The sequence below is a fragment of the Ursus arctos genome, unplaced genomic scaffold (genome assembly GCF_023065955.2).
Source record: "Ursus arctos isolate Adak ecotype North America unplaced genomic scaffold, UrsArc2.0 scaffold_6, whole genome shotgun sequence".
NCBI classification, from domain to species: domain Eukaryota; kingdom Metazoa; phylum Chordata; class Mammalia; order Carnivora; family Ursidae; genus Ursus; species Ursus arctos.
In genome coordinates this window covers 34061179-34075811 of record NW_026623078.1, presented here as the reverse complement: position 1 = coordinate 34075811, position 14633 = coordinate 34061179, and the positions used below count along the sequence as shown (strand labels likewise).

Below are 14633 nucleotides of genomic sequence, written 5' to 3'. Positions count from 1 at the left end.
TAATAATAATAATAATAAAAGTATTTGGATCCAGAAAAAGTATTCATTACCTCATTTAATGTAAATTATTAGATAATATTTGATAGAGTTTTGAGAATCTGGTAACAGCTCTGTATCCCTTCCCTAAAAATAAACAAATAATTCTTCACATCATTTTGCATGTAATTCCAGGGCTTTGTTAATATAAAAACTAATCAAAACCTTTAGTTGGCACAAACAACTCAAAAATTGTTACAGGGGAAAGAACTATAGTTGTTCTTAAAACACAGACCATCATCCTGGAGAAAGACAAGCAACATTTTAATGTCAAAATTTGGGTCAAAACTCTGAGCTTGCAGAATGGTATCTCCACCAGGTCATGATTTGACCGGGATTGAAATTCCTGCCCTGACAGTCCCCATCACAGGCTTGAAAACCTGGCAGATAGTCAAGTGCAACCTGTAGCTCAACAGCCTCAGTTGCTTATCTATAAAATGGGTATGTTAATACTATTCTGACAATAGCATTATGAAGATTAAGAAAGCACAAGTAAACTCTCGTAGAACATGATGGCCAAGAAATAAATGTTTCAGCTCTTTCATTTCTCTTTTTTCCTTCTTGCTTTACTCATTTCCTTCCTTGCCCTGAGTTCTCATTTTGTTTCATGTTCCACAATGGTGAAGTCACTGTAATGCTTTTACCCCAATAATGTCATATAATTTTTAGCATAATAAACAAAGAAAGCCTAGGAAATGATTGAGGTAAATGGTACCATTATTATTTCATTTTATTAACCTCATTTGTCTAGAAATGTATCTATTTGGTTCTCCTTTACTACTAGTTGTTCATCATTTGTGGGCACAAACTAGGTGTGTATCAAATATATTAAATCTCTGGAAAATTATCTCTGGTGCCATTTGGGGTTCCATTTACATACTATATAGCTTTCCTAAAACTAGACTATCATTTCTAATCCTCTTCTGTTTTAATACCCTAAAACATGGCTTCTAATTAATGTTTATATTGGCATTACATTCATTCCTCTTTGCTATTTCTCTGATTATAACAGGTACTACCTGACAAGTTAATGACATGGGGTTTCTGAATACGAGGAAGGTCAAAGAGGAAAATCAGATGAGTAAGGTAAGATATTCACATATAGAACTAGTGGAGCTTTGGCAAGAACAAAACCAGAGAAATTATGGATAATTAATCAGGACTCAGGAAAATTTTGTCATGTGTTGCCATTAATGGCCAACTAGAGTCAACAGTCTCACAAACAAAAAAGAAAATCTGTTGTTCCTGTCAGCTTTGTCTGCTTGTTATCAGAGCAATTATCTCCTAGTTTGTGAAACAAAAACAATCTAACGTTCGAATTTAAATGTTATCGGTGTAAGATATGGAGATATATGAAACCTATTATACTTTATTCATAAATTTAGTATTACAGCATCATATATTCCACAGTAAAAAATGATTTAGGAGAAATGTAGAATTCATGCAAAGTACAATAATTTTTAAACTTAAGAAAAATTTTAAAAAGATTGCTGACTATGACTTGGCATACCTTCCTTTGTAGAATATGTTAGAGCCGGCCTTTTTTTTTTTTTTTTTTTTTGATTAAAAGCTACTGTACAATAGAGAAAGCCTCTATTCATATTCATAGTCAGGCAAATCAAGGAGTTGACTTTCTTAGATTTTAACTCCTTTTTTCTTCACTTCTTAACGAAGAAAGGAACCTGTGACAAGAAAAAATAAAATCCTACTTTTGTTAAAAAAATAGTAAATGATGGAATGTTAGAAAATTTATTTTTCATGAATAATGATCAATAACTACTAAATACTGACCCATGTAAATTAAACAGTCTTCTTTTGCTATCTGATTCTAAATACGAAATGCGTCCATGTTGAGGAATCATTTCAAAGCATATGTGTTTTGTTTTTGTTTTTGGTGACTGTATAACCATAATGAGTCGTAAGATTAATCTGTTTTAATTTACATAACTGCTAAATAGAAAATAAAATTTAGAGGTATTTTCACTCTTCATTTTAACTTTGCAAGGAGACAAAGAAAAGTGTGCTTTCTATCATATTATAGTTTTTGCTCAACTACTGCTGCCAAAATCCTTGACAGGAAGTATTATCTATCTGTGTCCTTTCAGAACAACCTCCTTACATACCAGTCCCATTAAAAAAGAAAAAAAATCAAAAGCCTTAGGAGACCTTTCAAGGAAGTCACTGCTATTGATCCATCTCGCAAATATGACCCAATTTAGCAATAAAATGATGTAGAACTTTATAGCTTCTTTTCAGTGCATTAACTTTGGCTATCTTTTCCTAGATGACAGATATGGCTACTGTACAAATACACATGGATACACATACACATTATCATTTGACCTACTTTCCATCTGTAATTCCACACTGAATTTTCCTTGCCATTCTCCAACACTAAGGCCAGTTTATCAAACTCCTTTTCCCTCCTAGCTAGCTAGCGTTCAGGAAACGGGGAGCACTTTTTGTGTACTCTTTAAGTTAATCTACATCTTATTTATGAACTACGAATAACTTTTTTTTTTTTTTATTTACTGGCATCTTGGTCCTTTCTACAATTACTTCTTTCTAACTATATATGGCTTGCAGTACTAGCCTTATGATTGGAGAGATACAAGAAAGATGCAATGCCTAAAAATGTCTTCCCATCTACTAAGGGATGCTTGACAGTCAATTTGCACCCCTTTATCCCCAAACTTCATCCCTTCAGCTTAAATCTTTCTTTCCCATTGAAATTCAGATACCCATTGTATCTTAAGATCTTAGTCATTTTTTCCTTAGCCAGAATGATCCAAAAGCAAATTTTGATGATGTGTAGGAGGAAAGAGAACTCCAGGGCATAAGGTTTCTGAGGAGGGTATTAGGTAACAGAGGGGATAGAATGATAGACTCAGGGGAAAGACTCAGAAAGTGGAGCTTGATGAAAGTTAAGCAAACATTGTAGTTTTGCCTCAGGTCTATTCTAATTAGTTAGATAAGGAAGTTTTGATCCTGCTAAGAGTTTGCTTGAAAAGCATAATTTAGGGGTGCCTGGGTGGCTCAGTGGTTAAGCATCTGCCTTTGGCTCAGGGCCTGATCCCAGGGTCCTGGGATTGAGCCCCACATCGGGCTCCCTGCTCCACTGGGAGCCTGCTTCTCCCACTCCCCCTGCTTGTGTTCCCTCTCTCGCTGGCTGTCTCTCTCTCTGTCAAATAAATAATAAAATCTTAAAAAAAAAAGAAAGAAAAACATAACTTATAAAATACTGTGTGCCCCTGTATATTATAAAATGTATAATATAATTCAAATTGCAAGAAACAGGCACATTCCCACATGGCCTTGGCCATGCACCATTTTGTAGCCTGCCCACTTTGAGCATCAAAAAGTGCCTTGTAGAAATCTGGTTGATCTTATTTTAAACTTCTTATTTCCCAAATTGAAACAATTTTTATTTAAAAATTAGGCTTTTAAAAAAGACCACAAAAGACTGTAAAATTATTCATTGACAAAACCGAATGTTTATTACTGTAATATATTGTGCACATTTATTGACTGTTTCTCCTAAGTATATATTTAGGTATCCCATAATCTAAAATTTTAATAGGTATAACTATAATATGATTCTGGTGTCAACCATAAAATCCTCTCTTACAAAGCTGGTGAAATCCTTTGCTACAAAGAATATGTCTCTATGTTATATCATTGTTTCTGTATTAGTGGTATCCATATTCCCCAGCAGGTTACTTTTCATCCTAGTAAACTTCTCCTAAGTTACTTACTTGGATCATGGATGGAATACAAATTGCAGAGAATTCTCCATTTCTGTTTATAATTTTACAAATTTCAGCTGAAGGTACAAAGTCTTCATTGATGATTTCTGTAGCTTTCTCTCCTCCTAAACTTATTTTCTTCTATGTCAATATTAAGTTTCTGGATTTAAATATGTGATGCTTTTCTAATGTGTTCTCTGTTATAAGCTTTCTATTCCCTTAGAATTATTAGTAGAAGTGGTATTTTCATGGGAAGAAAAGAGTATCATCTTGACTACTTTGCTTTCAGTACTGTGGGACTACATCCTCAGTTGCATAATAGAAAACCTGGCCTGGCATCAACTGGTGGGATCAAAAACCACTGTTTCACTTCCTTGCAATTAAAATATTTACATCAATTTCTCTTTGTTTTGAAAATGGCATATAGGACCCAGTGTGGGTGTGGCCCATGAATCTGCTTCTGTGACTCATATCTTACACTTGTTGCTTCCAACTTCTTTATAAATACACCTTTACCAATGACTGGAAGCCAGGTTTGGTTACTGCTATTAGTTCTCAACAGTTTAATATTATAAGGCATCTCTTCAAACTATTACTTTGCTATATCTGTAAAGCAGCTCTCCTGCATCCTCCCCCAACTCTTGTATTCTGCTGCCTATTTAAACTTAGTATCTGTAAATAGTCCATTGCGTTTGTTTTATTGATGGACTGGCTATTTTCCAAGATTTTGTTGTTGACCTTGTCTGACTGTTTAAGGATGACCTTTTGGTAATGTTATAAAACTTCTTAAGAAAAGTAAACAGATGTGCTCATCTAGACCTCTTCCAACGGCTGCAAAAAAAGCCAGTTGTTTTCAAATAGAATGGCTTGGTATCAAGGGCTGTGGCATATTTCATCTGCACCTGCATGTTTTAAGCTTCCAGAACTAAAAATTATCTCTACAACATATAATCACACACAAAGAAAAAGCAAAAAGGAAACCGGTAGTGAAATTTTTCTGCTAGATACGTGAACAGTGTTGATGGATAGGCCTGCTACTTTTAATATTCTCATAAAGACGGTAGCCAAATAACCAATTCAATAAAACAACCACTTCTTCCATGACAAGAAGAAATGGACATGGACATCAGGAGTATTAGACCTGACAAGAAGGAGGTCTCCTTTCATAGAGGAGGAAGATGAGGTCTAGAATGGTTAAGTGAGTTGTTGAAAGCAGGGACAGGACTAGGATCAGAGTTGGAATTTTTCTGCCTCTCCATTCAGGAGACCTGAGCTTATTCTTTGACTGAATTTGCTGAGTGTTTATGCATTTACATCAAGAGAGCCCACGCGTACCAGATTTGTTTTCATTGTTATTAGCAGCAGCAAGTCAGTAATTTTACAGGTATTATAGTATAAAATTAGCCCAGTCAAACTAGTCAAAAATTAGTCAATCTAATATTCCCAAAGAGACAGTGCTTTGTAGGTTCTTTTTTTTAAAACTGGAAATGAGAATTAGAGAATGTTTGTTTGCATATGTGTTTATGTTCAAATTTAAAAGATAAGAATATAATTTTTGAGTTTTTAATTGTCTATTATATACGATGACATAAAAATAGAACATTTGTAGTTTAATCAAATATACTTGCAGTGTTCACTTATTGTTCTAAGCACCTTTATGTATCTCGTCTTAATGATAATTAATGGGACAATACAGAAATATAATGTATTTTCAAGCTAACCCTGATAAAAAAATCTTTTTTAAGTATCCTAAATTACGTGAAGACTATAAGTATTATTGCTCTATCCACTCTACAGAAAGTAGTTGATGTTTAGCCTTGAAATAATGCTGCACCAATATCAGGAAACAATTTTAGATTAAAAAAACTCATTCTCCCCATGATGTGTTATCTTTTCACAAAAATTTAGTTCAAATAATTTGCCTTTTTAAGATTTCAATCACTTTTCATCATTGTTTCCATTCATTTTCTTGTTAAGTTTGCCTAATCCTGTTGCTAAGCAACCTTGCATTCTTATTGGGGCATGATGATGTACTAACAATTATTTTAAATATACCCATTTGTATATAGTTTCTTTAAGAATATCCTGATACTTTTGTCTAAGAGGCTTTGTGTAAGAGGCTGTGTAAGAGGGTTCTTCATTGCAATTCATAGTTCTATAGGAATATAAGTGATAGATAGTGTTTTCCAGAAAACTTGGAAGAATGCCAACAGTACATTGGAAAAGCAGTAGATCTTACTTCCTCCCAGTATGGTTTTTTCTAGAAAAGGGTAAAATCAGAGAGATGACAAGTTAAGGGATTCACCAAAGGATTTCAAAGAAACATAAAGAAGATGTTCCTTTTATTGACTAGCTTAAATTATTGTTTTTCTTCTAACAACAAATTCTGAAGAGAAATTGTAAATCCATGTTATTTTGAAAAATAAGTTCCATATAAGCCTGAGATGGGTAATTGAATTTGATCAGGCTTTCAGATCAAACCAAATTGTTAATTAAATTCTCTGCACCTGTTTGCTTTTGCCCCAGACCTCCCTCTTCAGTTCAGAAGTATCCAGATGGGACTGGCATCAGTAGTCTTACTATTTCCTGTACTGACACGTGGGGAGATTTAAGCAGACTACTAGTACATCTCTAGCACATTGTGAGACTTAATATATAGCACTCCCAATGTGTATCTGAAAAAAACAAAAAAGGTTGTTCCTTTAAACAATCGTTCTCAGTGATAACAGAATCAAAGAAACAAAGATATTTTGTTACTGAAGAATCATGAAGAATGTCCTAAGTACAAGAGAAGAGCCCCACTAATGCGAACCCAATAATGCATAGCTGACAGTTCTGCTAAGAGACACTCTCCCATGGTGACACCACCTTCACAAGTTTGGAAGTTACCCCAAACATATAACCTTCCTTGTCTCTAGCATTTAAAGATATATCTAATACTGTATTAATTCTATTTCTATTTTGGGGGTGATCCCTTCTTAGGGGTATGATCTAATACACAAAGTTTAAAGTGTTGATTATTTGCCATAATTTAAGTTTATAATTATATGGCTACTCTAGATGTCAGTGTCCTTACGTATAAAGTGGGGCTTGCAATGCTTTCCTTTCCTTTCAAAGGATTAAATCTGATATGCTAGTATGGTATCTACCATACAGAGAACATTCAGTGTGAGCTCCCTTTCCTATTATTATCTTCACTGTGTGTGGCCCACTTCTGGTTTTCTAAGATTTACTAGAACAGTTCTTACCTTCCAGGAATACATGGTCTCTGATCATATTCCCTTACAACCTTCAGTTTTACCAAACTAAAGGTTCTTAGTTCTTTTGTAATTCCCACATTCTTATTTCCCAGCTCAGCTTTCTTTTTCTGAATTTTTCAGAATTCAGTTTATTTTAGCAGGCATCAGTTGAGGTACTATAAGGTGGGAGGCATTACAGCAGGTCCTGAGATTACAAATGTAAACAGGATCCCTGTCCTCATGAAGTTTATTATAGTCTAGTGTCAACAGCAGTAAAGAGACAAAAAAATTGCAATTAGTCCTGATAAATTTTGTGATATTGGCAAGACTGTGCCCCTGTGAGAACACGTAAGTGAAACATCTAAATCAGATTAGGGAGAAGGGAAGATTAGGAGAGCTTCCTGTTCTTACAGGCTTTTCTCTAGCGTTGGCAAACAGATCTGTATCTGCGTTCCAGGTTTAGGTTGACCAACCAGACTTAACATTCCTCTCAGCTTGACTGAACTTTAGACGGTTTCTTCCTGACTACAGGCCCCTAACGTCTCCTTACTTAAAGCATTTGCTTTAGAAAACTTGCAACTGGGGGTGCCTGGGTGGTTCAGTCAGTTAGGCATCTGCCTTCAGCTCAGGTCATGATCCCAGGGCTCTGGGATGGAGACCCGGATCGGGTTCCTTGTTCAGCAGGGAGCCTGGTTCTCTCTCTCCCTCTGCCTGTCACTCCCCCTGCTTCTGCTCTCGTGCTCCCTCTCTCTCTGTCAAATCAATAAATAAAACTTTAAAAAACAAGAAAACTTGCAACTGTAAATTCTTTCTCTGTCCCTTTGAGATGTAAATCTCTTCCAACCTCTTAAAAAAAATTTCACAACCAATGACCTGTGTTTGAAACATAATCAAGAAAGATAGCACCCGATTCTCTGTGGGATGGTAAGAGTCTACTTCAATAAGTGGCAGTTAGAAAACACAGATGGCGTAATTGCCACTGACCAATTGCCGCCCTTGGTGTCCTGCGGTACTATTGCACTAGCTCGCCCCAGCACTGAAAAACTCTCCTGCCTTTTGTTTCAGCAGAGTTGAGTCCAAGCTCTCCCCTATTGCAGTAGTCTTGATTACATTGTCCCTTGCCTGTTTAATTCTACCCTTTGATAGGATTTGTCTAGGTGTTGTACAAGGAGGAAAAACTGATTTTTACCCAGTTTCTACTTACTGATATCTAGCATTAGTCAATCTTTGTAATTGCTGATTAAAATAAGCCCATCATGTCAATCAATGTCTAGAGGGCTCTAAACTCTCACCAGTAATAAATGAAGCCCCAGAGTTCACTACCTTCTAACAGTAACTAGAATTATTTTCCCCAAAATATACTTCTTTACACCGATGCATAAAATGTGCCTTTGCTTCAAAGAGACTGTGAGTAAGCTAAAATATTCACTCTTCCTAGTAACTGTATACTCATTCTTTTGGTATTTCAGTGATTTCAAAGGATCAGAATCATAAGCAAACTTGGGAGCAATTCATCATTCATCTCCAGTAAATTACTCAGCAAGGACTTGATCTGCTGTACTCTCTATGAAACTCACTATAGGATCAACCGAGGCACTGACCTCTCATACATTGAGAATTTCAGATAATTGATGGTTCTAGCCAAAGTTCTGAATTTTAAAATGGATGGAAATTTCTAAATTAATCATAATAAATTATAAATTATCCTCAGCAAAGATTGCATAATAAAATTTTCTAACAATTGCTGTAGGAATTAAGCTTGAATTTAAATTTAATTTTAAAGTAAATAAAAATATTTACTGCATTTTGATATCTTTTTATCATTATAAAATTTATAAAACCTAAATTTTTTTCCTAATGTGCACATTTGCTATACCAGCTTTTTCTCTCTCCAGAGTAAGTGTCACTAATTTAAGGGCATATCATACAACATACGGTACCTTAGAATTAAAGAAATAAAGGAGAATGATTCTGATTACCTCCCCAAGCTACGTGAAAATTCATTACTCCAAACTTTCTTGGATGTTTTTTTTCTTAAAAAGATTTATTTATTTATTTATTTATTTATTTATTTATTTATTTGAGAGAGAGTGAGAGGGAGATGGGGGCAGAGGAAGAGGGAGAGATAGTCCCAAGTGGACTCTGTCCTAAGTACAGAGCCCAAAACGGGGCTCAATCTCATGACTCTGAGATCACGACCTGAGCTGAAACCAAAAGTCAGGTGCTTAACTATGTGAGCCAGCCAGGTGCCCCTCTTGGACAGTTTTTTTAAAAGATGCTAGTCATCTAACTCACACAAACACCCATATACATATATCTTTCTTCTTGGGGAAAAGGCTTGGTGTAAATAAGTGGTAATTAAGTTAGTGTGTTAATTTTCTGTAGTTATAATTTACAATACAGTAGAAATGTAGTTTTAATATAAAGATGTGTATCTTTTTCAAATATATGGGATTTTTACTACTTTAATGAGTGGAGTATGATATCTTATAATCATACTTTGGCCTTTATAATATGTTGTAGATACAGACTCTATGGTGGGAAACATACCCCACGAATTATAATAGTTTCATTAGTGGAAAACGCAGTATTATTTTAATATATAATAGCATGAAACTGGGACAGATTTTCAGCAAAAGAAAGGAGTTGCATATATTTGCCCTTTATTGCCAGGCCTATTTCTCCCCGGTAATTGCCCAGTCTTTATGTACACCTTACAGTGCACAGCTCTTAAGGAAACCTAGCATTCTTTGCTCTGTAATCTTTTCTTCCCACAAAATACTTGGCAAATGTAGCTATTAGCTCAATGTGAAATGGTTGTATGTATCAAAATTTCTTCACAAGCTCACTTAACCAAGGTACCAAATAATTTATCCAGAATCCAAAACAAATCAGTTGAAGAGCTAAGTGTGCAAAAAAATCCTGTTAACACCCTAGATTCCAATGAGGTGCAATTTTTAATTTTATACCACTCAGCAAGGTCAGGTTGTATCTTTTTTTTTTTAATTTTTTTTTTAAGGATTTTATTTATTTATTTGACAGAGAGAGACAGCCAGCGAGAGAGGGAACACAAGCAGGGGGAGTGGGAGACGAAGAAGCAGGCTCCCAGCCGAGGAGCCTGATGTGGGGCTCGATCCCAGAACGCAGGGATCACGCCCTAAGCGGGAGGCAGACGCTTAATGACTGCACCACCCAGGCGCCCCTTTCTTAATTTTTAATTTATTTATTTGAGATAGAGAGAAAGAGATACCATGAGCTGGAGGGAGAGGGAGAGAGAAGTTCAAACAGACTCCACGCTAAGCACAGAGCCCAACACAGGGCTCGATCCACAACTGGAAGGTCATGACCTGAGCCAAGACCAAAAGTTGGCCATTTAATAACCACTGAGCCACCCAGGTGCCTCCAGATTGGGTCTTTACGTTGAGTTTCTTTAACTAACAAATGCTTAAGAATACACTTTAAATGCTGTTAACACCATAAGACCATGATAGGAAATGCATTATTAGGAACATAGCCAAAGGAAAAAAAAAATCACTCACATATGCCCTGACTGCTTTCTGCTAAAGGGAGAATCTCAGTTCCATACCAAGGTTATTAACATGTTTCATATTTCTGATAGAAAGTTCTTATCTTTAGAGAAAGAGCATTAAACATTATATTTATGCAGTTTAATCCTTCCTGAGATATACCTTTAGAAGTAATACTTTGTTACTTTGTTATAATTGTTTGAGAAACTTCAGCTATTTCATAGCTATTGATCTCAATATTCAGGTAAGATACTTTAGAAAACATTTTATTAATAATTTTATGAAGATACTTAACAACAACCTATATTAGAATTTTAGAAAAGAAAATAGGCCAATAAAGGTGCTTTTCCTGGTTTAAACTGTAAAAATGAAAATTCTGAAGTTAAGTAAATTGGACAAAGTATGCTGCTGTTTAGTAAATTAAAGAAACTAAATTTAGATGTCCCCTATTCCTTTATCACATTTTATAAATCAATTCAGATTAATATGGAAAACTTCATCAGGAGGCTTACTAATATTTGAAGGTAGAACTTTATTTTTTTATTGTCAGGCTGATTTTTAAAAGAGTGACTAGGGCAAGATTACATAAATCAAACTGTTGCAAACAACATCCTGGCTAGTCCACGTCAGTCACTTTCCTAAATTTCAAGGTTATTAATTACTCAACTTATCTTATGACTTTAATTTTAGAAAGCCTCAAATTAGCAGCAGGTTTTATCTGAGTCAAAGCAGTAAGGGTTTTACAGAATGATTTGTTAGATTAATTTTTCCTAAATTGAAAGGTAGATGATTAAGATACATATTACTCGACTATAGAGTAGTCACATATTTTTCAGTGAATACCATCTTCCGTTCTCTGCTCCCGATGACCATTTGTGTGCAAAATTTCACAATACTGGTTCAACTCCTTTTTTTTTTTTTTTTCTGATTCAAAAAGTCAGTATGAGTGGTGATTAGCTGCATGACTACCTGGACAGGAAACCCCTCAAACATTTTTTTTAACTCACTAACGATCTTTTATATCAAGCAGCAGCTCACTAAGTAAGTGTTGAATGAATGAGTGGACAGATCCCATTCATACACTATCATAAGAACTAAATACTTCTTTAAAAATCTGAGGCGTAATTTTGTGGAAAATGTAAATAGAAGGCAGCACTTCCATTTATTTATAACATGACCTCTGTTCTCAGGAGATGGTTAAAAAGTTAGTTTTACCAGTGGCTTCAGAAAACGTAATAAATTGGCTAGAAGAACCGAGATATTTATGGTATATATTTAATTCGTTTAGAAACTGAGTGGACAGGTACTAGTTCTAAAGATAATCCGGAGCCGGTTTCAGAGATGAGGCCTAAATTGCACAGGTTTCAAACTCAGCCCCACGACTTGTTAATTTTGGCTCACTTAATAATGCTTCCTGATGCCGCCACACAGGTCCTTACTTTGAGATAATAGATGATTTAACTATGTATATGTGTTGTTTTTGTTTTATTGTTACATAGAAAGCTAGTCTCAACATTTTGTATGTGGTATGAGAAATATGATACTTGGAGTATATTGCTATTTATGATAAACCCAGATTTACATAAGTTTATCTCAACTGAAAAAAATGCTAATTAATATTATCCTCTTTAATGTATTTACTGACAATCTCTTCCTCCTTAACTATATGGCCATACATCTAGGGTACTTATTTGTGCAAGATGCCAAAGTTATCACCACTGGAGTATGCCATCAGAGAGACAGATTTTCCAAGTGAAGTCAAGTAACCTTCATGGTTTTTAACATGATCAAAAAATTAGCAGTTTTAGTACATTAGTTGCTATACAAAGCCATGGATTTCATTAGCCATTCAGGAAACCTTCAAAACACCACATGGCCAGTAGGCTGGGCCAGCTTTTGCAAACTACAGCAAACCAGTCTTCATAAAATAATCTAAGGGGCATTCTTGATATAACCTCAAACAGAATGGGATTAAATATATAAATCCTTGCAGGAAGCTTGGATGTGGAAAAGATTTGTCACTTAGGATGGCAAATCAGCTTAACAAGTGAGGCAATGAGACTGATGGAATAAACTCTCTCCAAGGAAGAAGCTATAACAATTTCCACTGATGGTGACAATATTTCCATAGGCCTCTGTTTCCAGGAGGTTACAAAAAGTATCACAGAAGAACACTGAAAACACATAACTGAGTCTTTATAAAGAATTAGAAAAATACATCAAATCCCTCTTGACAAGAAGAACTAAGCTTAATTAAGAATAACCATTATTATCATTATAGAATTATATTATTATTAATATTATTAAAAAATAAATTATTATATGCAGGGAAGATTGGCATCACATCAGCATTACATCACTAAAACGTAATCAGTACACAAAATGTGCTAAGCTTAAACTAAGGATTCTCACTTTTGATCTTAAGTTTATGGCAGTTTATCACAATTTTTCAGTAAAACTCATTCTCAAACTTACTGTATCTTATCAGAACTATTTCCAAAGGGATCTTGTTTGTCATCTCCGTTAAAAAAAAAAAAAAAAAAAAAAAAGCCCAAGCCATGCCTTTTCTATGAAATCTTCGGAGGTTGCTATGACAATGATATTTCTAGCTTAGCTCACAATTCATATTCTTTAATTCTTACCCAAAGTAACCTGGTTCTGCTTGCTAGGTATCATCTTCTAAGATTCTGAAAGATTGTCTCAAAAGTTTTCTCCAGAGATTGGGATTGGGAAACAACAGAATAATTAAATGCTGAACTTAAAAAAAAAAAAAAAAAATCGTTCCTACATATAAACTACCAAAACTGAAACAGGAAGAAATAAAAAATTTGAACAGACTGATAACCAGCAAAGAAATTGAATCAGTAATCAAAAACCTCCCAAAAACAAGAGTCTGGGACCAGATGGCTTCTCAGGGGAATTCTACCAAACATTTAAAGAAGAATTAATACCCATTCTTCTGAAACTGTTCCTAAAGATAGAATGGGAGGGAAACTTCCAAACGCAATCTGTGAGGACAGCATTACTTTGTCCCCAAACCAGACAAAGACCCCAATAAAAAGAAGAATTACAGACCAATAACCCTAATGAACATGGATGCAAAAATTCTTACCAACGTATTAGCTAGCAGGATCCAACTGTACATTAAAACGATTATTCACCATGACCAAGTGTCATTTATTCTTGGGTTGCAGGAGTGACTCAATATCAAATCAATCAACGTGATGCACCACATTAATAAAAGAAAGGATAAGAACCACGATTCTCTCAATACATGCAGAAAAAGCATTTGACAAAATACAGCATCCTTTCTTGATTAAAAAAAAAAACAAAACCCTTCACAATATAGGGATAGAGGGGACACACCTCAACATCATAAAAGCCATATATGAAAGACCCACAGCAAATATCATCCTCAAAAGCTCAGCTGAGGGCTTTTCCCCTAAGATCAGGAACAAAACAGGGATATCCATTCTCACCACTATTGTTCAACATGGTACTGGAAGTCCTGGAAGTCCTAGCCTCAGCAATCAGACAACAAAAAGAAATAAAAGGCATCCAAATCAGCAAAGAAGTTAAACTGCCACTCTTCACAGATGACAAACAGACATTCCTCCAAAGACATACAAATGGCTAACAGATGCATGAAAAAGTGCTCAATATCATTCGACATTGGGGAAATATAAATCAAAACCACAATGAGATACCACCTCATACCAGTAAGAATAGCCAAAATTAATGACCCAGGAAACAACAGATGTTGGCAACGATGCAGAGAAAGGGGAACCCTCTTATACTGTTGGTGGGAATGCAAACTGGTACAGCCACTCTGGAAAACAGTATGGAGGTTCCTCAAAAAGTTAAAAATAGGGGCGCCTGGGTGGCTCAGTCGTTAAGCGTCTGCCTTTCGCTCAGGGCGTGATCCCGGCGTTCTGGGATCGAGCCCCACGTCAGGCTCATCCTCTGGGAGCCTGCTTCTTCCTCTCCCACTCCGCCTGCTTGTATTCCCCCTCTCACTGGCTGTCTCTCTGTCAAATAATAAATAAAATCTTTAAAAAAAAAAGTTAAAAATAGTGCTTCCCTAC

General features: G+C 35.4%; 1 protein-coding gene and 1 long non-coding RNA gene across 4 annotated transcripts in view; one reads left to right on the top strand and one right to left on the bottom strand.

The window, feature by feature from the left end:
- Positions 1 to 14633, top strand: part of LOC113253026 (uncharacterized) — a 257794-nt gene that overhangs the window by 90207 nt on the left and 152954 nt on the right. The window contains exon 3 of the long non-coding RNA XR_003315196.3: positions 1049 to 1122. This is a non-coding gene — a long non-coding RNA (uncharacterized LOC113253026). The remainder of the gene's footprint in view (positions 1 to 1048; positions 1123 to 14633) is intronic.
- PKIA (cAMP-dependent protein kinase inhibitor alpha) overlaps positions 1 to 14633 on the bottom strand; it is a 90066-nt gene that overhangs the window by 44690 nt on the left and 30743 nt on the right. The window lies entirely within an intron of this gene.